This window comes from Panthera tigris, chromosome D3 (assembly GCF_018350195.1).
Source record: "Panthera tigris isolate Pti1 chromosome D3, P.tigris_Pti1_mat1.1, whole genome shotgun sequence".
Taxonomy (NCBI): Eukaryota; Metazoa; Chordata; class Mammalia; order Carnivora; family Felidae; genus Panthera; species Panthera tigris.
Window position 1 is genome coordinate 12,835,285 of NC_056671.1, and position 26,486 is coordinate 12,861,770.

At 38.5% G+C, this 26,486-nt stretch overlaps 1 protein-coding gene across 5 annotated transcripts in view; it reads right to left on the bottom strand.

Moving 5' to 3' along the window:
- The window catches only part of MED13L (mediator complex subunit 13L), a 300,820-nt gene that overhangs the window by 93,900 nt on the left and 180,434 nt on the right, over window positions 1–26,486 (bottom strand). The window lies entirely within an intron of this gene.

The window sequence follows — 26,486 nt, forward strand, 5'->3', positions numbered from 1 at the left end:
TCTAGTACATTTATAAATAGGATTCAGTTCATTAAAATGTATTATTTCATATGTTTTTGGATCTTGCATACTCTGAAATAGCTTTATTATTCAGTCCAGGACTCAAACAACCAAGAATTCACTTATTTTTCTTACTTATTTCTGGCAAAATATATAATAGAAATAGTTTTAAACTCTTTAAAATACTAAAAGGACTCAACTGTAGCTCATCAAAAAAACATGAAGTATATTTTCTTCCTGACCAAGAAAAGGAAACAGCTAGCACACTTAAACTGAAAAGTGCCAATTACTTCATATTTAACAAACTCTAAATGAAATGCATCCAACTGCAAGTCAGGACGTTAAGATCCACCATTCCACTTGAGGCACACATCCTAATTGGCTGATCTGAACTCTCACTCTGAGAAGTGAACAAGGACACAAAGGAAATATACTTTCAGCGGTTTATTTTCAAGCTAAGCAATGTTAAACATCTAAAAATACACTATTTCCCTCATATATACTCTGGAGATAAGTCTATAATTATTGTACTCATAAGTCTATACATAGTAAACTGAAACAAGTTAAGTCTGTATAATTATTGTATGCATAAGTCTGTATATGTAGTAAAACTGAAACACAGGTTAAGATTATTAAAAGCAAAAACAAAGTTAACACTATCACATAAACAAGCAATAACATCTTTCACTTTGTAATCTCTATCTATAATGCAAAAGAATCAGAGACTATTCTACTATCTTGTTCATCATTCACATACCTATTTTTGACGCCCAAATATTTAACTGAAGGTCGTAAAAGATGAAACTGGAAACCTTTCTTTCAGAGGTAAGTTGCTAGTAAGTGTTCTTAAACAATGTTGCTGGAAGGATAATGCCATTCAGGAAGGAAAGGTGAATTAAAAACAATCTAGCCAAGTGTAAAACAATGACAGCAAAATAGAGTACACAATGGTATATGGACTTCCATATTTACTCTTTATGTATTCTTAAATATTCTCAATATTTGTATTTTCAACAATGTATTCTCAAGTACATGTATTCCCAACTATTCCTCTACCTCCCCCCTTCCTAACATTCTAGAACATAAGTAATTTTTCATGGCTTTTAGATTAGATTGACTCGTGACTACAAATGTAAGAAAATATATTAACTACAAATCATAACATGGTACACATATATGCAGAGGTTACTAGTGAAGTAATGAGGTGCCATGCGTATGAAAGACAGTTGTGAAACACTGTTTCCATGTATAGGTTTATATTAAACATATGTAACAGAATAAAAGCTTACAATTTATATGTCAAGTCTGCTTAAACAAGCTTGATTTCACAGGCAATGTCCCTCAAAAATCATACTCTGCAGAATGATTTTTAAACCATAAAGGTGTTTTTAAGGGCACTTAAGCCTCTGACTCTTGATTTCAGTTCAGGTCACGATCTCACGGTTCGTGAGATTGAGCCCTGCATCCAGCTCCGTGCAGACAGTGTAGAGCCTGCATGGGATTCTCTCACTCCCATTCTCTCTCTCTCTCTCCCTGCCTCTTCCCTGCACACATGCAAGTGCACATGCTCTCTCTCAAAATAAATAAATAAATAAAGTGTTTTCATCGTATGAAGTATATGTAAATGATTAATATTGGAGAAAGATAGGGGCAACTGGGTGGCTCAGCCAGTTAAGCATCAGACTCCAGGTCAGACCATGATCTCATGGTTCATGAGTTCAAGCCCCATGTTGGGCTCTGTGCTGACACATCAGAGCCTGGAGCCTGCTTTGGATTCTGTGTCTCCCTCTCTTTGTCTCTGCCCCTCCACCGCTTGCACTCTGTCTCTCTCCCTCAAAAATAAATAAACATTAAAAAAATATTGGGGAAAGGTATTAGAGTAACACAACAGAAGTACTGAGGAGCAAATAAAACATAAACGAGGCACCAAGTACAAGGCTTGAAGTTACACCTTATGTCTTATGTATTCTTACTGTTAGCATTTCAAAAATTAGGATACAGAGTAACAAATTTAAATCACTGTCACAATATCAAACATTATAACCTTAAACAAAATACTTGGACAAACTCTTTGTCTTTTCTTAAACTGCAGGGCAAAAACCAAACCAATAAAACTCTTCAAATGCTGGAGTTATATATAGCACACGCTTCCACAGGCGGAAATAGGGGAGAAAAGTGATGTAAATTCAAGGTCACCCGTGGAGGCTCCACAGGATACAGCCCAAAACACCCTTCTGTGGACGTGGAGTACTCTTTCTCTATCACTCACCTAGACCCTCAGGATAGCATCTTATTTCTGATATGATTCAACTCAGGGCACTTCTGTCTTCTATCCACATCTAGTCCCACCCATGAGAGCAAGGAAGGGGTCAGCTTCTGGGCGGCCCTGAAAAGGACCCAGCAAACCGCTTTTTATTAGCAGTAGGCATCGAGTATAATGTGAGGGAGGAAAAAAATAGTCATTTTAATTAAACACTGTTTTGGATCATCTAAGCCACCACTTCCTTTAAACACTAGAAATACTCTAGTTTCATATACCTCTACAACAGATTCTCCCTGACCTAGATAAATTAACATCAGCAGAGCCTAAGACTAATCAGACAAACGCCTTTTTCAAGTACCACCATGAAAAGATTTTTTAATTGAAATATACAGCTTTAAAATTGTGCTACACACACACACACACACACTCTTCATGCTATTAACTGTGGTACTACTATGATATTACTAACATAACAATATAAACACAGTGGTTATTAGTTCTTACTTCTTATGGAGAGAGGGTAATTTGGTTAAACTGCTCTGCTCTTAAAAACTTTGGAATCTGGTGCCTCAGATGTCTGCAGTAGGACTACCTGGGGAAGAAAGCAGGCCTGGAAGGCAAGAGGCTTTGCAACAGCTTAGTTACTAGATCTTACACTGAGAAGGGCGTTCCCAGGGTCTCATTCATACTCGTGTCTACCAGAGGCTTGCTTTGGCAAAGACAGACAAGGCAGGCTGCGGACATGCACGCAGAAACAAGCAAGCCGTCTGCAGGACTCAGCTGCCAGAGGAGCCAACTGCTTTCCTATGAGCATTCCACTCTCACCCCTGCAGCACTAGCCGAGTCCCACCAGTGCTGCAGGGGAGGACAGGGACACATCAACCCTGTCCAATGTCAGTGCCCCTCATCTAGCACAATGCATGGCATTATGGTAGGCTCTTTTAAAAAAGTAAAAAATAGGGGCGCCTGAGTGGCTCAGTCGGTTAAGCATCTGACTTTGGCTCAGGTCATGATCTTGCAGTTTGTGGGTTCGAGCCCCACACTGGGCTCTGTGCTGACAGCTCGGAGCCTGGAGTCTGCTTCAGATTCTGTGTGCGTGTGTCTCTCTCTCTCAAAACTAAACAAACATTAAAAAATTTAAATAAATAAAATAAAAATAAAAAGAGGAAAAAGTAACCAAGCCCACATTATGTATGCTGAGTATAATAAATGAGCAGCAAGAAAATAAAAAAGTATTTTCACCCTCACCATCAGTGTCATATCAATCATTTACAATCCGACCTGAAGATATAGTTTTAAAATTATGTTAAATACAAAATAGGACACTAATTAAATTTCCCTAGAAGGCAATATTACATGTAAATCATTTAATATCATTTTTGACCAAATCTGAGCTTTACTTCTATATAAACAGTTGTAAGAATCTGAAGAAAATACAGTAGACTCTCCTTCTGCATTCTGGCAGCACATCAAAAAACCTGTCCCAACAGGCCTAATACTGCATGGTCAGCGAAGAGGAAAAGGGAAAGGAGTCTCCTACTCCGTGGCTTCTCTGAAAAGGGAATCACATTAGGCCATTAAGCAGTCAGATACATTATTTCATTGCTTGCAAAACCCGTGGGTAATAAAGAAGGAGTACAAATGGCCACAGGCAGTTTTGGGGGCAAACAGAATGGTGCAAAAAACAAAGGCAGCGGCTCGGCTGCAGCAGTGGACAAGTGCATAAAGGCCCGTTGCGGTGGCTGTCGCTTCTCTGCTCCAGGAGAGCACTCGGCCATGTGTGACAAGGAGCTCTCCAAGCACAGAAGTCTGCGGGATCTGGGTGTAAATGCACAAGCAGAAGTAGGGGAGGCCAGAGAAGAACATGAGTGCAGCTTGTAGAAGCTACCTCAAGTCAGATTCAGTCACCCACGTACATTTCCACTCTCTTCTGAATAAGTAACACCCATGAGCAGCTACCGAGAAAAAGTATACACCCCTTGGAAACACTTGAGAAAAAAGGGAAGTACTTTTATTGCCAGGAACATCAATGTTTTTCAATGAAGATGCTTACACATGAAAATAAAGAAGGGTATTTCTTTAACATGGTCTGTTATCTAAGGTAACTACTTACTCTCTATGTAAAAAAAAAAAAACAAAAAAAAAACAAAAAAAAACCACAAAACTTGTGTTCCATCCTGCACAGGTAAATAGCAAGAATAAGTGATTTATTTTCATGGGATTCAGAGAATAAAACTGGACTCACATCTTTAACCTCACCTGAAGGATGCTGTAAGAGGTCATATTTTCTTCTAAAGACCATCTGCTTTACTCTAACCTCTTTATTGTGCTATTTCAAAGTACTACATGAGAATTTTATTTTATACACTGCTATACTGGTAAAAAGAAAAGTATGAGAATCCTTTAACACTGTGGTTATAAACAATGTAAGAGCTTTCCTTTCAATTACATACAGAATCTCATTACAAAATCATGTAAGAGTTTTATCTGTAACAAAATACAGAAGACTCCTACTTAGGAACTTTTAACTTTGTTTTCATCATGAAGAAAAACCTCTAGAGCAAAAGAATCAACTCTACCAGCTACCAACAGATGGCACTGGTGGTCACATGCAGCTACTCCAGTACCTGCCAGCTCATCCTCTACAGTGGGCCAAGTTCATGCTTAGTTTTAAAATTTTTTGAAGTCTTTATTACTTATTTCTGAGAGAGAGAGAGAGAGAGAGAGCGAGCAGGGGAGGGGCAGAGAGAGAGGGAGACACAGAATCCGAAGCGGGCTCCAGGCTCCGAGCTGGTAGCACAGAGCCCAATGAGGGGCTCGAACCCACAAATCGTGAGATCGTGACCTGAGCCGAAGTCGGACGCTCAGCCGACTGGGCCACCCAGGCGCCCCTATTCATGCTTAGTTTTAATGAGACGACTGACCTTATCATGTTTAACAAACACAAAAGCCATGCAAGTAACAAATTTATGATCAACATAAATAAAAACAGATCACCTTAACAACTGAAAGTGATGAGAAAAAGAATGCAGTGGGAATAACTGTGGAGTACAAGTCAACCTTGCAATATTGGAAACAATCAACAAGAGATGAAGAAAAGTTGAAGATGGGAAAACATTACAGTGTGAAGATCAGCCTCAATCAGTGTTTGAATGCTTACTGGCCTACTATTAATTCAGGAGAATTGAGAAGATAAACAGGTACAAAATGTTACACAGAATGACTTCAATGAATGGTTTTAAGGCCAAATGAAATCTGCACAACACTGAAATTAGTATGCAACACAGCTCTCTATAACACTTTTACTGATCATCAGCTGGGACTGTACCTGCCTCAACAGGTCTGATACTGTCCACAGTGTTACGCCTTGGGGAAAGGCACTCGATGGCACTTGAATCAGCAAAAGTACACTTGGTAATACACGTGATGGGAGATCAAAGAATTCCAAGCGGGGGGATGAAATTCGAAAAAACATTTTGGTTACACACTATCATAAATGAACACACATCCTCAATATATATCTCCTTGTTTATTTTTCTAATTTTCTACATGTACTTCTATATTTCACTGAATCTAAGAAATCATCAGTTATAGACACTGTCATTTTATTGACCACTAAGCAAGGAAAAAACCACAATTACTATTCTAATGTAAGAAACCCCACAATCTAAGATGTTAAAATGTGGGGAGTAAAATATATCTTAAGAGCCAGTAAAGTCGGTACTTTTCTTCTTTGAGAGAGAGAGACAGAGAGAGAGAGGAAGGGAGAGAGAAAGCACACGCATGTGCAGGGGAGAGGGGCAGAGGGAGAGAGAGAATCCCAAGCTGGCTCCACACTCAGCACAGAGCGTGATACAGAGCTCTTCCCATGACCCTGGGATCATGACCTGAGCCGAAATCAAGATTCGGACACTCAACTGACTTAAGCCACTCCAGCACCCCCGAAGTTAGTACACAAGTAATACTAATGTATTTTACATGTTCTACAGCATATACACCAAGTTATCTTCAATGGGATAAGAGAAGTGGTACATGACGACATCAGATCCAAATAAATGCTTAGCTTGACCTCCTCTATTAGACTTACTACACATCACATGAACATGATCCATGAGGAACCCAATGAGAAAAAGAGACAATGACTATTTCTCACAAATATCTCCCCCAAGTTCTTTGTGACGATAATAAAACTGTAGGGATAAAAGGCACAGATTTTAGAGCAGACCAACTTTGAATCTATAGCATGACTATCTCTGTCACTCACTGTGGGCATGTCAATGTCCTCATCAATAAAATGAAGACACCAGTTATTATGTCACAGGATTAAAACAGGGGATTGAGTAAATGTACATAAAGCTTTTAGTAAATGCTCAGAACACAGCAAGACTCCATAAATGGCAACAAAGTATCATTCACAGGAGTTCATTTCATCTGTTAAATCACTTTAGATTATCTGAGGTGTTAGACAGAAAGATGATACTTGAAAGTATAGGACTTAAAAACCTGTCTTATTCACCAAGGCTACTTTTAGATGTCACCATCATTTACAAATGGGATAAACCCTCAGATCAAAATCCATTTTGCCTATAAATCTGAGTGAAGATCAAGTAAGGGAATTGTGCCAAAAACGGCCTACTGCTCTCTTTGACATCAGGTTCAGGGTGGTGGGGTGCTTTGTGAATCTAAAACCGGGGAGTTCTCTGAGCCTCAGATGCATCTGACAGCTGACAATACTAAGGGGGCTACAGAACACACTGTTGACCACACAAAGCTGAAATAATCTCCAAAATCGGAAGGCTCGTTTGAAGAGGACACAGTTTTCTTCCTAAGTGTTTTTAAAATGGATATCAATTTAAATTAAGATTTATTGATAATTGATTCTGTAAGACTGTATTATACAGATTATGACTTTTCGAACACTAAGATTTTTCACTATTTTTCAAATACAAACACTCCTGATGTATTGTTTAGAACTTTCGAAATGAACAACTCAAGAATTCCACCTTGGCATAAACCCAAACGTAGATGGCAAAACAGTAACAATGTTTGTGGTAAACAGGACAGCAGAATCACTGGCCTAATAAATTTGTTTCCTGACCCCTGCTGCCTCTGTTTATTGCCTTAGGATTGACTACAGCTATTCTCAGAATAAGAAATCTGAATTCTATCTGCTACCTTGAATTGACTTTCCTCTATGCTTTTCAGGATGTCATAGTTTTGGATATGAACTCTTCATTTACATTTTAAGGCCTCTCAGTCTCTCCCTGGAGCTGTTAAGAGTCTAACCTGAAATAATACCTATTACTGTTACGCACAATCATATGCTAGCACTCGCATCACCCTTTATGTATTCATGATGGCCCACATTAAAAGAGCATAGGTTTCCAAGATATACAAAGCTAAGGAGGCTGAAGGAGGCAAGGCCTCAGTTTGAGGTTCACAGACAGAGAGCTCTGACTGTAGTAACCTGGGGAATACCCTGGACATAAGAACCGAGGTACTCAAGAGAACATAGCACAGATGTCATGACCTAGTCCATAAGAATGACAAACGTGCTGCCTCCCAAAAGTGACTGAGAAAAACTCAAGGTCCAAGGAATACAGAGGCTCTATCCCATTTGACTTCGATATCTTCTCCTGCAACAGTCCATAAGCTAAATAAATGCTTATAAGACTGCAACTCAGCAGTAGAATCGAACAGCTCTATTAAAAGTGATACTTGAGACCAAGACTTGTTGGCCTAACTCTTCCCTCATTCAGAACAATCCCAGCTTTTGTTTTGTCCCCTAAAAGATGCTGCCTAGCCTAGCTTCCTTTATTCTTCACGTTCTCTGAGTTCAGACGAGGTTTTTCAATTGGCTTGGGTTCCCCACCGCAAACCAGCATGTGAACTGCCTGGTCTAGTGGCAAAATTCCACCTGACCCACATTCTTGCCCAGGCTACCCAGTGGTAATGCACGCCCCACCCTCCCACCCCCATCCCTCCAAGTCCAGGGCAATGAGGCAGAGTGGTAGGTATGAGGGCAGGCTCTGGAGCCACACTGCCAGGCCCCCTCTATCTAACCTGCTGGTGGTTTAACTTTGGGTAAGTTCCTTAACATCTCTGCATCTTAGGTTTTACATCCATAAACTGAGGATAAGTATTACCTAACATTAGGGACTATTATCCGGATTAAATAATCCATGAAAAACACTTAGAAAAGCAGTACACAGTAAGTGCTCAATAAGTGTTAAGATATTAGTTTATTTATATAGTTTTCTCATAGGAACAAGAGGCCTACTGGAAAAGAAAAATTGCAAGAATATCATTTGTTCCTTATTTAACCAGCTTTTCAAATATATCTCAATAAAACTTAAAAAAAAAGTCTAGAGAAATAAATAAAAGTGATCACAGGACCAGGCATTAATTCATCTATCTGCCTACCCTCCGCTGGCTTATTAAGATCCTACACAAAAGACCGGGCACTATGCTGAACAGTCGATAATCTGATGAGGGGGCCAGAGGAGGGCGGGAGTTAAGGAGCACCTCCGGGGCTACAAAATGTGATTACAAAATTCTAACACCTCTTGTGATCTGTGGTTCACAGACTTCAGAGATTCAGTGTCAAGGATCATTTTGCCCCACACCTTCATTTTGCAGATAAGAAAGTACTACCTAGAAAGATTTGTGAGCAAACATTTATCAGGATTCATAAATCATTTTATATTAATGCAATAAGCATCATGTGCATTTGGTACTCAGAAGCGTATTTTAGATATTAAGAAATCTGAATAATGAAAACATAACTATGTTTGAACAAACATCTTTGGTTAGCTATTGAAAATTGGAAGGGGTTCCAGTTATTGGCTAATTACAAATAATACAACTAGAAACACCTTGGAAGAAAAAGGTTTTTCCGTAATACCATTTGTCAAAAATGGACACCTTTCACTAGGTGAAAGAATGACATGAATTTTACAGTTTTCATTTTGTGGTACCATATCACTGCTGAGCAAGACTGGGCTTACTGACATTTCCACAGTAGCAATGGATAAATTTATAGATTACCCTTAAGTGTCACCAATCTCTGGCTTTGTCATTTTATTTATTTTTGCTTCAGTAACAGATGTGCATTTTGTACTTCCCATTTGTTTTCCTCTGCAGTTTTTAAGTAATAGGATGGGTGAACAAAATACTTTTTTTTGTAAAGCTTCTTATAAAGATAGACTGAAACAGAGTCTTTGCTTCATATATATTGACTGTTTTATTGATCAACGAGGGATGGGTGTCATTAATGTGTTTAATTTTAATATTTTCTGGATATTATACTTGATAGATTTATCACGATCAGTTTGTTGCTCTTTTTGTAGGTACTGCTGGTTTTCAAATACTTTTTGTATTTGATACAGATAATTACGGCTTCAATAATTTTTTAAGCTTCATAATAACACTGCAAAGATAAATAAACTATTCTGATATATGTTTTTAATATCTTAGAAACAGGTTAAGGCAGTCCCACATATATCCTCTTTACCCATTATAATCATGTCTGAATATTTTTCTACACACACTTGACTATATATCGAGTTTGGTAAAGCATAAAACCCTACTCATTCTTGACATGATCCATTAAGGACTAGATTCGATTCGATAAAATAACAGTCAGGGGATATGTCCAAGTCCAAAGGCTATTATAAGATAGGCACTTACAATCTCAGCACACATTTTAGAGTCTGACAGCCCAGAATTTAAATCCCAGATCCACATCACGAGCTGTGTGATCTTAAACAAATTACATAATCTCTCTGAGCTTTACACTTTGAACATCTGTAAAATGTGCACGCTACCCTCCCTCTCTAAAGATTATTATGAGGATTAAATGAGAAGCTCATTTGATGAAAAAACAAACACAAGGTGTGTCAGGTACTCTTTCAAGCACTTTGTAAACATCACCTTACTCAGTTCTCATAGTAATCCTATGAAGTAGAGACGATATTACCTCTCTTTTAGAGATAAATGAAACAAAGAGGTTAAATAACTTTTACTTGCCCAAGGCCACACCTCTAGTTACTGGCAAAGCCAGGACTGGAATCCAGGCAGTCTGACCACCTCAAAGTCTTAAGCACCTCGAAATCCCTAAAGCACTTGCCTGGTATCATGCATCATAAGGATCAGGATAAACCACACAATGCCGGCCAGGCACAGGAGCATGAGACACTCTACAGGGTCCAAAAGTGGTTGGGGGCCACAATGTTAATTAAGATTAACAAAAATACTTAAGTACTTCTAGGTTAAACTTATTACAGTACAGAAATCTCTAAAGATACAAATTAATACTACTGCTTTAGGAATTTAAAATGAGATCACTCTCCCAGCACTGAGAGCCTTAACACTGTTAAATCAATCTTACAAATAAGTAGCAGTTAATATTATGGTCCTATTAACATTTAGCACTCAGTTTCAAAGCAGAGGTTCTAATTCTTAAGAGAAAGTACTCAAACATACTTTAAAGTTTATTTATTTAAGGAGTCTCTACACCCAACATGGGGCTTGAACTCAGGACCCTGAGCTAAAGTTGTTCTCCCAAATGAGCCAGTCAGGTATTCCTCAAGTGTACTTGAACATAAAGATTCAGAAGAAAATTAAGTATTATTTTATGTTTACTTAAAAAAAAAAAAAAAAAAAAAAAGCGGGCGCCTGAGTGGCTCAGTTGGTTAAGCGGCTGACTTCAGTCAGGTCATGATCTCGCGCTCCATGAGCTACAGCCCACATCGGGGATCCGGTGCAGACAGCTCAGAGCCTGGAGGCTGCTTCGGATTCTGTGTCTCCCTCTCTCTCTGCCCCTCCCCCACTCTTGTTTTCTCTCTCTCTCTCTCTCTCTCTCTCTCTCTCTCTCTCTCTCTCAAAAATAAACCTTTTTAAAAAAGGACAGTATTATTTTTTCTGATTGACGGTATAATACATGTTTATTATAGAAAACTGAAAACTATAGGATTACAGAAAAAAAGTCACCAGTAATTCAATAATACCTTTACTTTTCACTACAGTTTGAAACATTTAATTTTCAGATGCAGACAGCTTCTTTCCTTCAATGCTAAAAACATGAACCAAAGTAATTATTGTCAAGATGCATCAAGAAAGAAATGTTCTTTAAATAAGTGAGAAATATAAATTCCACTTACGATTGTTTTAAATAATGAATGCTTTTTCCACTTCTTATGCTTAATATAAACTAAGTTCAGTCAACAGAAATGACAGGCTGAATTCAACAAAATTTGTTTTTAAAACAATGTAAGCAAATTTTACTAAAATGAGACTCATACGTTTAGAAATGGATCACTAATTAATAACAAATGTTGGAACTAAAATTCATTCTCTTCCACTGTACACATAACACCCAATCACTCAACTGGTATCACTCAAGCATAATGTGTTGCAGCTTGGTTCCACATAGGCTAACAAATTGGAACCGAAAAGTAACTTGTTTCTCTAGGTACCATTGTCCTGTGAAAATGAACTTTCAGGCAAAATCAGTAGTATTTACTTAGAAAAATACCCGTTTGAGAGGCATTTATACTTTCAGCATATTTACATCAACAGCTGACCTCGAAATCTAAGTCCTGTATCAGCCAATAAAAGGCAAGGAAAATAATGATAAAAAGTAGTCATGTAGGGGCAGCTGGGTGGCTCAGTTAAGCATCCAACTCTAGATTTCGGCTCAGGTTGTGATCTCATGGTTCGTGTGGGGTTAGGCCCTGCATCGGGCTCTGTGCTAACAGCAAAACCTGCTTGGGATTCTCTCTCTCCCTCACTCTCTGACCCTCCTCCATTCTCATCCTCATCCTCCCCCCCTCCCTCCGTTCCTCCCTCTCTCTCTCACACACTCTCTCAAAATAAATAAATAAACATAAAAAACAAAAACAAAAACAAAAAAAAACCCAACAGTCATGTAAACTGCCCCCTTGCCTTCTTCCCTCACCCTGACAGTCTCATGGAATCTCTCGGGGTTTTCTACCATAAAACCTAAAGTGTTATTTAATGATTTTATTTTACTCTAATTTACAGGGCAGGTAAGATGTTTTAAGCACTTCATATGTTCTAGACTAGCAACAATACTTAATGGTTAAAATGATGCTTTTAACTTCTTTTCAGTTGTTTTGAATCTGTTAATCAAATCAGTGGGCTCAAACAAATCAGATCAGTAAAAGCCCTCTGATACTGAGGTGATTCAATATTCACATCAGTTTTGGGAACGACTCCTTACATGTCAGGAAATGTAACTTGCAAACAAGCTTTCGGCTTCCACACCTTATTTGATTTCATGTTCATCAAGCTAGCACTGGTTTTTTATCATATGCTCAAATGGACTTCTAAGCAAATTGCTGATATGCTCTTCGAAGAATAACTAGCCTTGTTATTCTGCAGATACTCCTGTTAATGATCCTTTATGTTCATTTTTCACCACAGTATTTAAACACAGGGAATATTTTCATCCTATTTCCTGAGGAGTGTTGAAATAAAGCCAAGAATTCTTTAGACGAATTTTATAACATTTCACAGGCCACGCAAATTTTCACAAATCTCTATGTACCTGTGGCTGATGAACATATACACTGTGCGTCAAGGTGCTGGGTGTGTAAGTTCCTGCCTCTAGGCCAGGAAACGTTATTTTACGTGAGCCATACTCTATCTCCCTCACACTACACCAGCACCTCCACTCAAATTCCAGCCAACTTTTTACCCCAAACTTCATACTCCCATTTCTAGCCATTCCCTCACTGAAATGAGAGGCACCGCCTTATAAACGAGCTCACTCAAGTATGTGGAACAGAGCTGCGATCTGTTCTGAAATGTGTGGGATTCCCTTTGTATTCACAATGGATGTTGCCTAACCAATCCCGGTTCCATTTTGGAACTTTCCATATTTGTAAAATTTCCCTTTCACTGGAACAAGCAACTGGAGGAACAGGATTCACAGAACACGGGTGGGGGGGGGGGGGGGCGGGGCAGGCAGCTGAGTGCACCAAACCCCTCGGGGCACCAGCGGACCGGGCCTGCTGGGAAATGGACTGAGGACCAGCCACTGAACAAAACTGCTTCCGAGGGTAAGGAAAACAGCTGGCTTCCCCAAGGACACAATGACTCAAATCATGGACATTTATTGTGAAAAGTCTGTAAAGCTGATCTGGTCCCAGCCCTTCAATTACTTAACAAACTGTGGTAAAGAATTAGTTTAAGTTATTTCAGTCCAAACATTCAAGTTTCTGTTATGTGTTGGGTCTTAGTTCCTGGATTAGATTTTATAAAGAGGTTCCTTTAATACACACATGAAACATGCCTGTTTATGACACACAGCTCACTTTTGAGCCTATAAAATGAACTCAAAGACAGTATGGATTAGTAGGAAGAACAGAAACCCTGAAAGCACTCAGTGGAATTAAATACTGTGGAGCTCTATGCAAGTCACTAACCACTCATTTAAAAAGCAAAGAGACTAAAGAATCTACTCCTGAAATCATTGTTGCACTATATGCTAACTAATTTGGATGGAAATTAAAAAAAAAAAAAAAAAGCTAAGGGACTAACAACTAACTATCCTATCTCACAGGGCCCTCTAACTCTAGTAACAGAACAAATCGGATCCCTTTGTTAAAAAGTGGCACTAGGTAATTTTAAAGTTGTTACCTGGAAACTAAGAAATTGGATTAAAATGGAAAGTATTTAATTTTCCTTAATTTTACGGTAGATTAAAGGAAAATTACTAATGCATGGACATAATATGAGAATCTTTTGAATAAAATTTCTGACACAACACATAAGAAACATTCATGGTGAGTATCTCTTGCGAGTGGAACAAGAGGGAACAAAAGAAGTAAAGAGGAGATTTTCGTTGCCTTTGAAACTGCATAATTTTTTCACGGGCATGCTTTTATAATTTTTTAAAATGCCGATTTTTAAAAAGCTTGCAGGCACTTAAATCATAGAAGACAATGTATGTAGCTGAAAGTATAATGAACTAGAAAAGGAGAGGAAAATGTTGTGGTCTGGCTCTGTCCAGCTCTGTGACCTTGGGAAGTATATTTGAGTTGCAAGGTCCTAGCTTTCCTAGGAAAACAAGAATGAGACGGCTCACTGTGTCACCATCCAGTTGGACTCAATTTTATATTAACTGCTCTTAGATTACTCTTCTCTCATTCAGCCACTCGCTGCATCCATCAAACACTGAAAAGAACAGCAGGAACTAAACAAAAGAGAGTGCAAATTCATTTCCCTATAATGAAAATAATTAACAGCCAAAAAAAATCTATCAAGAGTTCAGAAATGTTTAGCCTGCTGCAGAAAAGGGGATAAAAGATTAACTTGATGAAAACCCAAAATCTATTACTAACAAAGGTAAATAAATATATATTCAGACCGTGACCTCGTTTATTAGAACGCTTTCCAAATGTGTGTCAGTAATTAAAAAAATTATTCTCAATCACATAAATTACAACTCTGCTGGGGTCAGGATATTGTCTTCTGTTTCCTAATTGATTGATGGATCACACTTTCTGTCTCTAAATACTAATTCAATTATTGATCTCCCTGATGATGGATCTGAATGCATGAAATTATTCTTTGTAGTCTAACAGTCATCCTCTATCAGAGGAAAATAATTTTTCTTCCTAGCTTTATGTGACCAATAACAGGGTCATGTGGTTCTCAAAGCAGCTCGCTCATAATTTATTATTAAAATGTAACACTCTGTTGTAGTTTTCTCCCGTTTCACATCTCTTGAATAAAATACATGGTTAAATATTAAAACTGGTAGCCTTCTTAAGCATTTAAGACATGCCCAGTTTTTGAGCTTTATCTTATACCTCACCCTAATGAATAAAATGAATAAAATGAAAGAAAGAGGGGAAAATAACATTTTTTCCCTCCATAATTCCCAGTTTGGCTAAATGCCACAAATAAACTGGAGCTGTTTTGCGTAATAAAGCACACAACAGTCACTGAATATTTAGGCAAACCTTCGAGAGAGAGGCAGACTACTCGCATTGCTCTGTACCCCTGTTCTCTACTCATCTGGCCCAAAGATTTGAACTGATTTCAGATACCTGACTACACTGAAGATTTCCAGCCCAACAGCTCTTGAGGAAGACGCGAGTCACGTGACCACCACCAGGGAGCCCTTGACAGGGCACTGTCCAGCTTAGCCCCTAACTTAGCCCCTTAGGGCAAGTGCCTGATCACCACCAATTAATTGAGAGACTGAGCAAGGATGGGAACCTCTTTCTTCCTTCTCAATATGCATTTAAATACCCTACTTGGGGCTTCATTGTGCAAGCACATTTCACAAAAGAAAAGCATAATCAGGAGCCTCCTTCAAAGCCTGGAACACTGCACTCTTCTCTGTGTCTGGCCGTCACAGTTTCCCATTGTTGTAGTTACTTTCTAGCCCGGGTGCTCAAAAGTGAATCATCCTTTAAAATATATTATTTTATTGTTCTTTCACACTTAATCAAGCCTCTACATTTTATCTTTCTCTTATTTTTTCATTTTCAGGAGGAAGACAGTACTTATTACTTATTTGCTAAGATTAAGGGCAAGAGCCTTGGAAGCCGATTTACCTAGCTCTGTCCTTAGTGGCAGTGTCACCTTGGGCAAGTTACTTATCTCTCTGGATCTCAATTCTTAACTACCTGGACTATCTATACTCCCACTTCTACTCTCACAGGGCAGCTGTGAAGAAAAAGACACAAAGTACCTAAGGAGCCCTATGCATAAAGGTCCTGCCCTGCTACTGGAAGATGTGCTCTTAGTTCTAGCACTTTCTAACAATCTGTTACCAGCATTCTAGAGGTCTCCATTTTCTCATCTGTAAAACCAAAGAAAATAACACAAAATTCCAGGTATGTTATGAAGACTGGAAGTAATTAATGTAAAGCATTTGGCACAGTATCTTGACAAATGTTATTCCTAACTTATAAATATAAGCTTCCTTTCCTTCCAGCTTGAAGTTGTGCTACTGAACATCTCCAATGCGACTGCTTTTTATTTATTCTACCATTTCCATTTGACTTTCAGTACAAATCCAAACCTATGTACTGTGGGCTTGTGCCCTCCCTGAAAGTTTGAAGATGCCAACTGATTAAACCCAAAAAAGGGAGGCTATATCGCCAACAGTGAGCACAATGAAGATTTTCAGGTTAATGTTATAATCGGGTTTAGGTGCCTCTCGATAGCAATAACGTGATAGACACTCTACCTTCAAAAAAATTAACATGAGACATAGGCGCCTGCACACTGCAAATGCTAAAATCCTTGGCAGGGGACAAAATAAGACCGTGCCAAAGGCACTAACCAAAACCAGTCGCAGGCTAGGGTAATAAAATCTGCAGGAGCAAGGAGTCAAGAGCAACAGGGAGAAGTTATATGAACGGCCACTATTTAGTGGTAAGTGTGAACAGGGCCTTCAAAAGACAGCTTGATTTTCGGAGTTGGTTTTCTTTAAGCTTTCGAAAATCTTTAACTCTCAAGACAATACTTATCAGTGGCTTTGGAATTCTGCAATTCTTCACTTCTAGTGGCAACTACTGTAATTTTTAAATTGTTACCAGAACAATGTTATGCTTCTACCCTCATGACCAATCACAATTACTCTAAGCTTCATTTCTTTAAAACGTTACCATAGTTCTAAAATTGCAGTATTGATGCTACATGCTTTGGATTCCCAAAGATCACACTCTTTGCCACATTCATTCACCAAAACATCTGGACAAAACCCTCAATCCAGGGGCGCCTGGGTGGCTCAGGTGGAAGACTGTCCGACTTCGGCTCAGGTCATGATCTTGCGGTTTCTGAGTCTGAGACCCGCGTCGGGCTCGCCGCTATCAGCAAGGAACCTGCTTCGGATCCTCTGTCCCCTTCTCTTTCTGCCTCTCCCCTGCTTGTGCGCTCGCTCTCTCTCTCGCTCTCTCTCAAAAATAAATAAAACATTAAAAAAAAAGCCCTCCATCCATCACTGTGGCAAGGGCAGAATACCACCTGTGAGCAACCTTTACTGGTGGCCGCTCCCCACCACAAGTGAACATCTGGACAGTCTTCAGGTGACTCTTAGCACAAGCACAGGACATCAGTCACATACAGATCTTACGAACCACCTCGGTGTCTTTTACACACCTTGGGCCCACGCAAAGAGAAGTGGACATAAAAAATTTCATAAAACTCTGTGATCACGTGAGGGGTCCTCCCATTAGAGGTTCATTCTTCCCATCTTCTATCACTGCTAAGCACACCCTCTCCTCTCTACTCAACCAAACCTTTCCTTGAGACACCCTCATGCTATGTCTGCTGTTGCCTTTTCCTCTCCATGACTCTACCAAGACATCCAAACTTCCCACCTGTCAAAACCCATTTAACTTCATGAACGTTTCCTCTTCACTAGAGGAAAGGATCAGCATCTCCCAATTCTCACCTTTACTGCCTAGTTCACAACCCGAGACCATAACTGTATACAGTGACATATCCTTACTCCTTCAAGTGTTGTCTTGCTTCCCTGATAATACTACGTTAGCAGAATTTTGTCACGTTATTATATATGTAATTTTTTTAGTATTTATACTGGGAGAGGGGAAGAGGGGGAGAGGGAGGGGGAGGAGGGTGGAGGCGGGGGAGCACACAAGCAGGAGAGGGGCAGAGAGAGAGGGAGGGAGAGAATCCCAAGCAGGCTCCGCACTGTCAGCACAGAGCTGATGCGGGGCTTGAATTCACAAAACATGAGGTCATGACCTGAACCAAAATCAAGGGTCAGATGCTTAACTGACTGAGCCACCCAGGAGCCCCTGTCAAGTTACCTTATTCATGTCCACCAAATGCCAAAGCAAGACTTTTTTTTTTTAAACTACTAACAGAAAGCTACTCATAGAGTATAAGTAACAAAGAAAATAAATTAGTATTTCTGATTATTCTGAAATAACGAATAGTAAATCTGACTGAACAAATACTGAGAGTGAATATGAAGCATATTTTTGCTTTTAAACAGTTAATAGTCCTATATGCATATACTTGAACTGATCATCAACATATCGTTACGATCTGTTAACTACATCTAGTAAAATAAAGCAACGGAACAATGGGTAGAGTCAGTGTACTGTCTGGCATAGTAGCTGTAGAGAAAAGGGAAACACATACATACACACTTGTGTAGCTCTGCATAAACTAATCTCTGGAAAGATCAAAAGACACTGGCAATAGGATTTAATTAAAAGAAGGAGAGAAACTGGCTGACTGGGGTAGTGTGAGTGGGAAGAGACTTACTTTGTTACCTACATCTTTTTGTGCTGTTTAAATTTTATATATGTATTTATCACTCCAAATAATAAGTTAAATAGGATAAAGAATTCCTTGAACACTTTGTCTGTTGAAAACATATTCAGATATGTACACCATAGTGAATTAACACAAGAATTAAAATGATCTGTGTGCGTATGATTTATTATACTAAAGACTCATACCACTTCTTGGGTAAATAGGGAGACTCTAAATGCTAGCCCCTATACAAGTTTGTAGTTAAATGAATTTTTATCTTAAAAGTTTACTTTTAAACAATAGTCACTTGGCATTATATGTGTAACCATTAACCTTATTAGTGAAGACAGCACGAAGAACTGAGAGAAATAGCAGCTATAAAAAGAGAAGCGCCTGGATTTGAATTCTCCGCTGTCTAGCTGTGTAGCTCTCAGCTAATCACTTAACCTATCTGGACAGCAAGGTTAGGCCCAAAACCATTTCCATCCTCTCACTTTTTTTATTTTCAGCGAGAGTGAGTGTGTGTGAGCAGGGGAGGGGCAGAGATAGATAGAGGGAGACAGAGGATCTGAAGCAGGCTCTGAGCTGTCAGCACGGAGCCCGACACGGGGCTCCAACGCACAAACCATGAGATCATGATCTGAGCTGAAGTCGAACGCTTAACCGACTGAGACACCCAGGTGCCCCTGTCACCTGTTTTTTGTAAATAAAGTTTTATTGGAACAATCTATGCCCATTTTCTTACACACTATATACGTGGCTGCTTTCACAGGATAATGTCAGACTTGACTGGTTTTGACAGAGACCGTGTGCCCTGCAAAGCTGGAGATGTTTACTATCTGGCCCTTCTCAGAAAAAGTCTACCTGTCTCTGCCTAAGAGTAAAATAAGAACAAACCACATCTACATTGAAGCTCCACTCCGAGCAGGCAGCAAGTCAAAACTATTTTCAGAAGAGCATAAAGACATTATTTATTTTTTTCACACTTATGTTCTCCAAGCACAATATGGAGTTTTCCAGAGGCTACAGGATGTCACAAGAGACTACATGCAGAAGCAGACACAAGAATACATCTATTTACCCTTAAGCCAGACACAAAAGAGATTCACAAAAACAGTACCATTCTTCCGACCAAATATTTTTTCTTCTTAGAAAATTGTCATTTTGGTTAAAAAGGGGTTATTTATGTTAACATATAACGAATTCATTGTTTTTATAAGTCATAAATACTTTACCTTTTCTCAGTTTTACTTCTCTAGAATAAACATTGATAAGTATTACCCATATAAATAAAAGCTCTGTTGGGTGCTCAATGTTTATAGGTGTTTTGAGACTAAAAAGTTCGAGAATCTGCTATACTATAGCCCTGATGCATCACAGCGGCAAGATTAACTGGCCTACCAGAACAGTCTATGCACTGGGCAGGGTTGGATAAACCCAAAGTAGAGAGCCTACCCGGATAATCAATGATACCACCACCAGCCGGCAGGCAGAGAAATTTGACAATTCTAATTAGAAGCTCCCCAGGGTACTTAAGAAATTTCATTCAAAACTTGGACATAAGGCCAAGGGAAAACAGCCTGTCCTTTCAACATCGTATACGAGAAATGACCATCAAAGGATTACCTAGTGCTGTGGTGCCCCAACTGTGTAGAAAGCACACCAGACAGAACACTAGCAAAGTCACAAGGGTGTGGCAAGATACTTTTAAATTGGCAGGGAGGAAACAAACCAACATCTGTCAGAGCCTATGCAAACTCCTAGATCGAGGTGGTCCACAGTTTCAACAGCAGACTGTACTGCATTCCCTACAATAAAGTCAGATCTTAGTGAAAGTGCTTTTTCAGTGGTGACTGCAATATAAAGTAAAATCAGTAGTGGTGTCCAATCCGATTGCAAGATTTGAAGTTATTCAGTGTCCAAAAGGCATACACATCCTATTAATAAGCAGTTGTGGTTATTTAAGGATAAACTTTCTTCTTTTCACTTATGTGCATTATTTGGTCAGAAAGGTACTAAGTTGTAGTTACAGAAATACTTATTAATTTTCTATAAAAACCTAGCTACTCAAATGCTCTTTGAACCGGTTTAACATCTTATGTGTTCCTTCACTAACATGTTGATTAAAATGTTTGGCATTTGTTCATTTTATATTTGCATTAGAGTCCCAATTTTACCTTTTTGTAAATTTTATTTTAGTATGCTGAAGTTGTCTTTTTCCAGCATCTCTAGAAATAGCTCTATTTTTAAAAAGCTAAATTTTAAAGGCTTTAATAACTAGTCATCAAGTACTATGGAAGGATGTTTCTATAGGAATACGTAAAGTATCAAAAAAGCCTCTATACGTAGACTCTCATATTCAAATAAAGGACATACCTATGTGTTCAAATACAATTTAACTGTCTTAAAATCCGATGTGGTTTTCTGCATCTCCCAATTTTTAATAAATACATTTAATCCTTTTGAAAGCAGTAAAATATACAAGAGGGTTTTTTTTTTAATGTTTGGGATGATTTATGAGCACATTCTTCAAAAAGGCAGTATTAATGAAAGTTTAAAAAGTGAATGAGTAAGATGGAATTAAGTTCCCTCCAAGGAAACATTTTAGTATTATTCATTAAATAGAGGGCTAAGGACAAAAGAACAGATGACCACAACTGTCTTATTAGTTAACTTTTAGTGCCAGACTACGCCAGTAAAGTAAAAATACAGATAACAATTTATTTTACCCTCAACCTCCCACTTATTTTTTTCTATTATTTTTCACTCCATGTCAAATGTTTTTATCTAGATCCCTGTTTTCACTTCAAGCTACAGAAGTGATCAATGTGTTTAAAAAGGAAAAAATAGGGAAAACTCCCTCCCGTCCCCCGCCCGCCTTTTTGGAACCTTTATGAGGAAAGGTAGGAAAAAAAGCAAAGTAAAAAGCAAATGCATCAATAGATGTGTTGAAAGATGCCAAATGAGAAGATCCAAATGAGAAGAAGCTTCTGGAAGTATTGGTGGTTTGTAAGGAGCCTCCTTCTTTCCTCATCCAATAACTGTGACTGCTGGATCCATTTCTCTCCGTGTCGCTTTTCATCTCTGCTACCTCCTTCTTCTCCCCAAAGTTATCTCATCTTAATACTGAAGACAACTGGTTTAACTACTCCCATTTATATGTAAAATACCAAAAATAAACTACCATGCTTATAGTCAAGCTTAACAGTCTAAGGACTACACGTGCACCTGAGACCAAAACCAAACCTATGAAAATACTGGATGGAAATGGGGTGAATTTTAAGGAAGTTCAATCATGCACTTTTAATCCATGTTTTATTTAAAATATCAACTTTACTGTTTGTAAACAATGTCACATGATGTGAAAGAGGAAAAATAAAATAATACACAATGCTATTCCTGAATTAGAATCATTTAATTTTGAAAAATTGATCAGTTTCATATATAATACAATAAATAGCATATGAAGTGCCATGATAAGCTAGGAAGAAATTTACAGAACAGGCTTTAATGATTTCTTTGTCTAGTTATTCATTCCACTACTTACACTATTTCTCCTTCAATCCTCAAAACAACCCGTATTAAGAAGATATCATTGTTATTACCTTTATTCTTACTCTTCTCAGAGTTTAGAAACAAAACACAGATAATGAGTGGACCATTCTGACTGTGTACATTAAGAGCACGATTAGAATGGGAGTAATAATAAAGGCCTAAATTTCTGTCATTTATTTCCAAAGGAGCAGTGTACTGGGTGAGAGATTCAGTTCCATCAGTTACACTTGTAATAACGTGTATGTGCGTTACTTTCTTGAAACAATCACATGTCCAAAAAATTCTAATTCCTGAGCTCAAGATTTACAATGCTTCACACGTACACTGCAGGTAAGAACAGGCCCCTGCTCGTCCGCCTCACGCTATCTACTGTTACCCCAGCCTCAGCTCCAACTTGATGCCTCCACAACTTTGGCTGGTTCTGAAAATCTCTGACTTGTTCAAAGGAGTTACTGCGTTCACCCTCAAAGAGGTAAGCTACACAAGGTACCGACAACCCAACTGAAGGCTTCTTCATGGTGTACTTGGAAGAATCAAAAGACCTTTGAATTTTGGAAAGTTTAGTTTACAGAAAATCAAAGCACAAATACACAATTCTCTGTAATACAACATCTACAGAACATGCCCTGTACTGCACTTCATACACTGAGCAGCAAAGGTACCAGCAGTATCCTCCAATGGAAGAATCCTCTGGTTTGAAATGTACTCAACAAGTATTTTACTGAGTCATTTCTAGGTACTTTTAGCACCATGTGTTTCTAAGGAATGGGGAAAAGAGGAGGCCTCGCGACTATTACAGAAATGTGCTTTAGTAACTTATCTTTCTGAACACACAAAACATGCTTAAAATGATCAAGGAATAACGTAAGATAGTACGTATTCAATTAAATACATGATCATAATCAGGGTTCCAAGCCAGTATTTTAAGTTTTTAAGAGCCTGGGTAAACAGAGGGCTGAGGAGTTAAAGTGGAAAAATAAAAGCACATAATTCCAATTTTTCTGTTTTCACATAGTGGATCTTACTCTTTCTGTAAGGAACTCCAAATGAGGGTAACGTTTCTTTTCATTAATGAAATTAATGCCTAGAAAGGTTACTTATTCAAGGACACAACAAATCGTCAGCAAAGAAAGTTGTATTTATTTCAGAGATTTGAACCATAATCTGATATAAAGCTTAAATTCTGGATTATAAAATTATAAATAAGAAATAAAGGATGGGGGCATCTGGGTGGCTCAGTTGGTTGAGCATCCGACTTCGGCTCAGGTCATGATCTTGCGGTTCATGGGTTCGAGACCCACGTCGGGCTCTGTGCTGACAGTTCAGAGCCTGGATGGAGCCTGTTTCGGATTCTGTCTCCCTTCCTCTCTGCCCCTCCCCTACTCATGCTTTGTGTGTCTGTCTCTCTCTCAAAAAGAAATAAAACAAACAAAAGAAACAAAGGATGGGAGGTGGCAGGCTACGTTAAAACTGATGGAGTGCTTTTAAGGCCACTGAAACAAAGCTTAAAATTCTGCTAATATTACAATTTTCTCTCAGTGAAACTTACTTTCTACAGTCTTTTTTTTTTTCTTTTTTTTTTTAAATCTCAGTGACAGAAAACTTTAACCAACTGTCTTCAATTATACATAGTAATGTGTTTCTTTGCTTTCTTACATGCTAGGTACCAGGTAACACTCTATAAATTATACTGGTCAATTTCAGTAGTACGTAAAAATACTTCAAATGTTGCCCACAATGTTCCTTCTAGGCTCTTCTGTGTACAACCAATTAGAAAGGTGTCCGCCTTTCTATGAGGCATGTTAAAATCTCAAGATGTGTTAAAGCTGCTTCTACTAATAAAAACTGCAATTCATAAAGCACCAATGGAGGACAATATCCAACAGCGTAACACAGGCTTTTCACGAGGAAATACCTGAACTGAAACAACCATCATGAACAGCCCAAATGTTCAAACTTGAAATTTGAGCAAACTATTCAATAATAAATAATACTGAGGAAAAACTCACATAAAACCAATTATTATAAGAACATTTATAAAAACACAATATTTTAAACAATCATCTCTTAAGAATGGTAAAGAAAATCTTTTTGCTTTAATGACATAACCCAACATTTTATGTTAGATGACTTTTAAGACCTCATTTTCCACTTTGATCCTAGGGCAAAATAAACAGATTTACAACAAAAGAAGTATGTTCCATTCAGTTCAACCAAACCTGTAATACTCTTTGTACTAGAAATTGTAATAGATGTGGAGTAGAATAAAAGAGGGAGAACGATGAATACTAGACACCAAAATAAGTATGATTCTGTTCTAAAAAGTCAAGGATGGAATGATGCAGGAATGGAAAAAGAAAAAAATGCAAACTAAATTCTCATCTTCCTTAGAACAAATTCAAGACAGGAATAAAGTTTTTAAAATAAACGACAAAAATAAGTAAGAAGTAAAACCATACTCTTGATAAATTTACAGGTAAAATGCCAAGGGGGGGGGGGGCGGGGGGCGGGGGGGGGGGTAGGGAACAGCTAGGAAAGTTGCCTCAGGGGAGCAGCTCAAAGAGCTAGGAAAGTTGCCTCAGGGGAGCAGCTCAAAGAAGAAAGATCAAAGTTAATGTTGAGATGCCAGGAGAGCCCGAAAGGTTGGGGGAAAAAAAGAACCTGCACAAAGAGAAAAGGAGTTTAGACAATGGTAGAGATTGTGAAAGGCAACCCTGGCTGGACAGAAAGGCTTCTACTGGAGAGCAGGGATGCCAGATAAAGTGTGGGTAACATCCAAAACACAGCTGACACCACATGGTGCTCTTATGGGGGAGAGCACTTCACCCACCAAGAGCAGTCTTAACAGAAGTGATGGGAACCAGGAGAAAGTCAGAAGACTGTGACAGACCAAACATCACGACAGGAAGGAGGCTCCACAGGATGTAAGTTGGTCCTGCATCTCAGCACCCAGAGCTTTCCAAACTCTTTAGTCTTAAATATTAAGCTATAATACTTCAACGTTACACAACGTTTTTTTTAAATGTTTATTCATTTTTGAGAGACAGAGCGTGAGCGGGGGAGGAGCAGAGAGAGAGGGAGACACAGAATCTGAAGCGGGCTTCAGGATCTGAGCTGTCAGCACAGAGCCTGACGTGGGGCTCAAACCCACAGACCACGAGATCATGACCTGAGCTGAAGTCAGAGGCTCAACCAACTGAGCCACCCAGGCACCCCTAGCCTTACACAACTATTAATAAAACCCTAAATGAAGTATATATCATCACATTCGACTGATGGGTTCTTAGATACACATTTAATACTTTCTAAGAACCACACTTAATAAAAGCTTTGTTTTTATAATATTCTTGAACACTCCAAATATACCAGAGGTAAGCCAAAGGGCTATAAAATACATTATATACTCTCCATTTTTTCCCTTTGATTCCTTCATATAAAAGATTGGCAAGAGAACTACAATGCAAATAAGTATATTTCAAAACTCATACCAGAATGAAGATGATTTCAATCAGATCTTAAAATATGCAGTAAAAAAAGTTCTTTAAAAACAGAAAATAGCTCCTATCAATATTTTAGGGGTAGAATCAATATACAATATGCCATTTCTTATAGAGCATATGGCCATTATATAAAAAGATTTATAGTAGGAATACTTAATTCATTTAATGCAAATCACCTATATAAAAAATATTTGGGTGGCTCATCCAGTGAAGCTTCTGACTTGGGCTCAGGTCATGATCTTGCAGTTTGTAAATTAGAGCCTGGCATCGGGCTCCATACCGACAATGCAGAGCCTGCTTGGAATTCATTCTCTCTTTCTCTCTCTCTCTCTCTCTCTCACACACACACACACACACACACACACACACACACACACACACTGTCTCTGCCCCTCCCCCACTTGCATTCTCTTTCAAAATAAACTTAAAAAAAATTTTTTAAAGAATATTTGGATAGCAATCTTCTGCTAGTACAAGAAACTACCAGAAACATAAAAACTTGTAATTATCCTTAGTTTTTTTCTAAGTAATTACTCCCACCCCTTCCACCATGAGTGGCGGCCAACCACCATTACAACAGCAGCCACAAGTCAGGTTCTTGACAGCCACTTCATGTTACTTTACTCAGCCCTAAACCATCTTACGCACAATCTCCATTCTACCAAAACAAAACAAACAAAACTGGGGTGGGTGTGTGTGTGTGTGTGTGTGTGTGTGTGTGTGCACGCGCACGTGCAAACCTAGGCCCAGTCACTTTAAGGAGAGTGAAATTTGTTTACATAATCTTCATTAACATTTTTAGTTACATTTCATTGAACTGATGAAGGGAAAATGTTAGGAAGAAAATTACATAAAATCAATCAAAAGCAACATTTTCAAGCAGTATTCTTAACCTT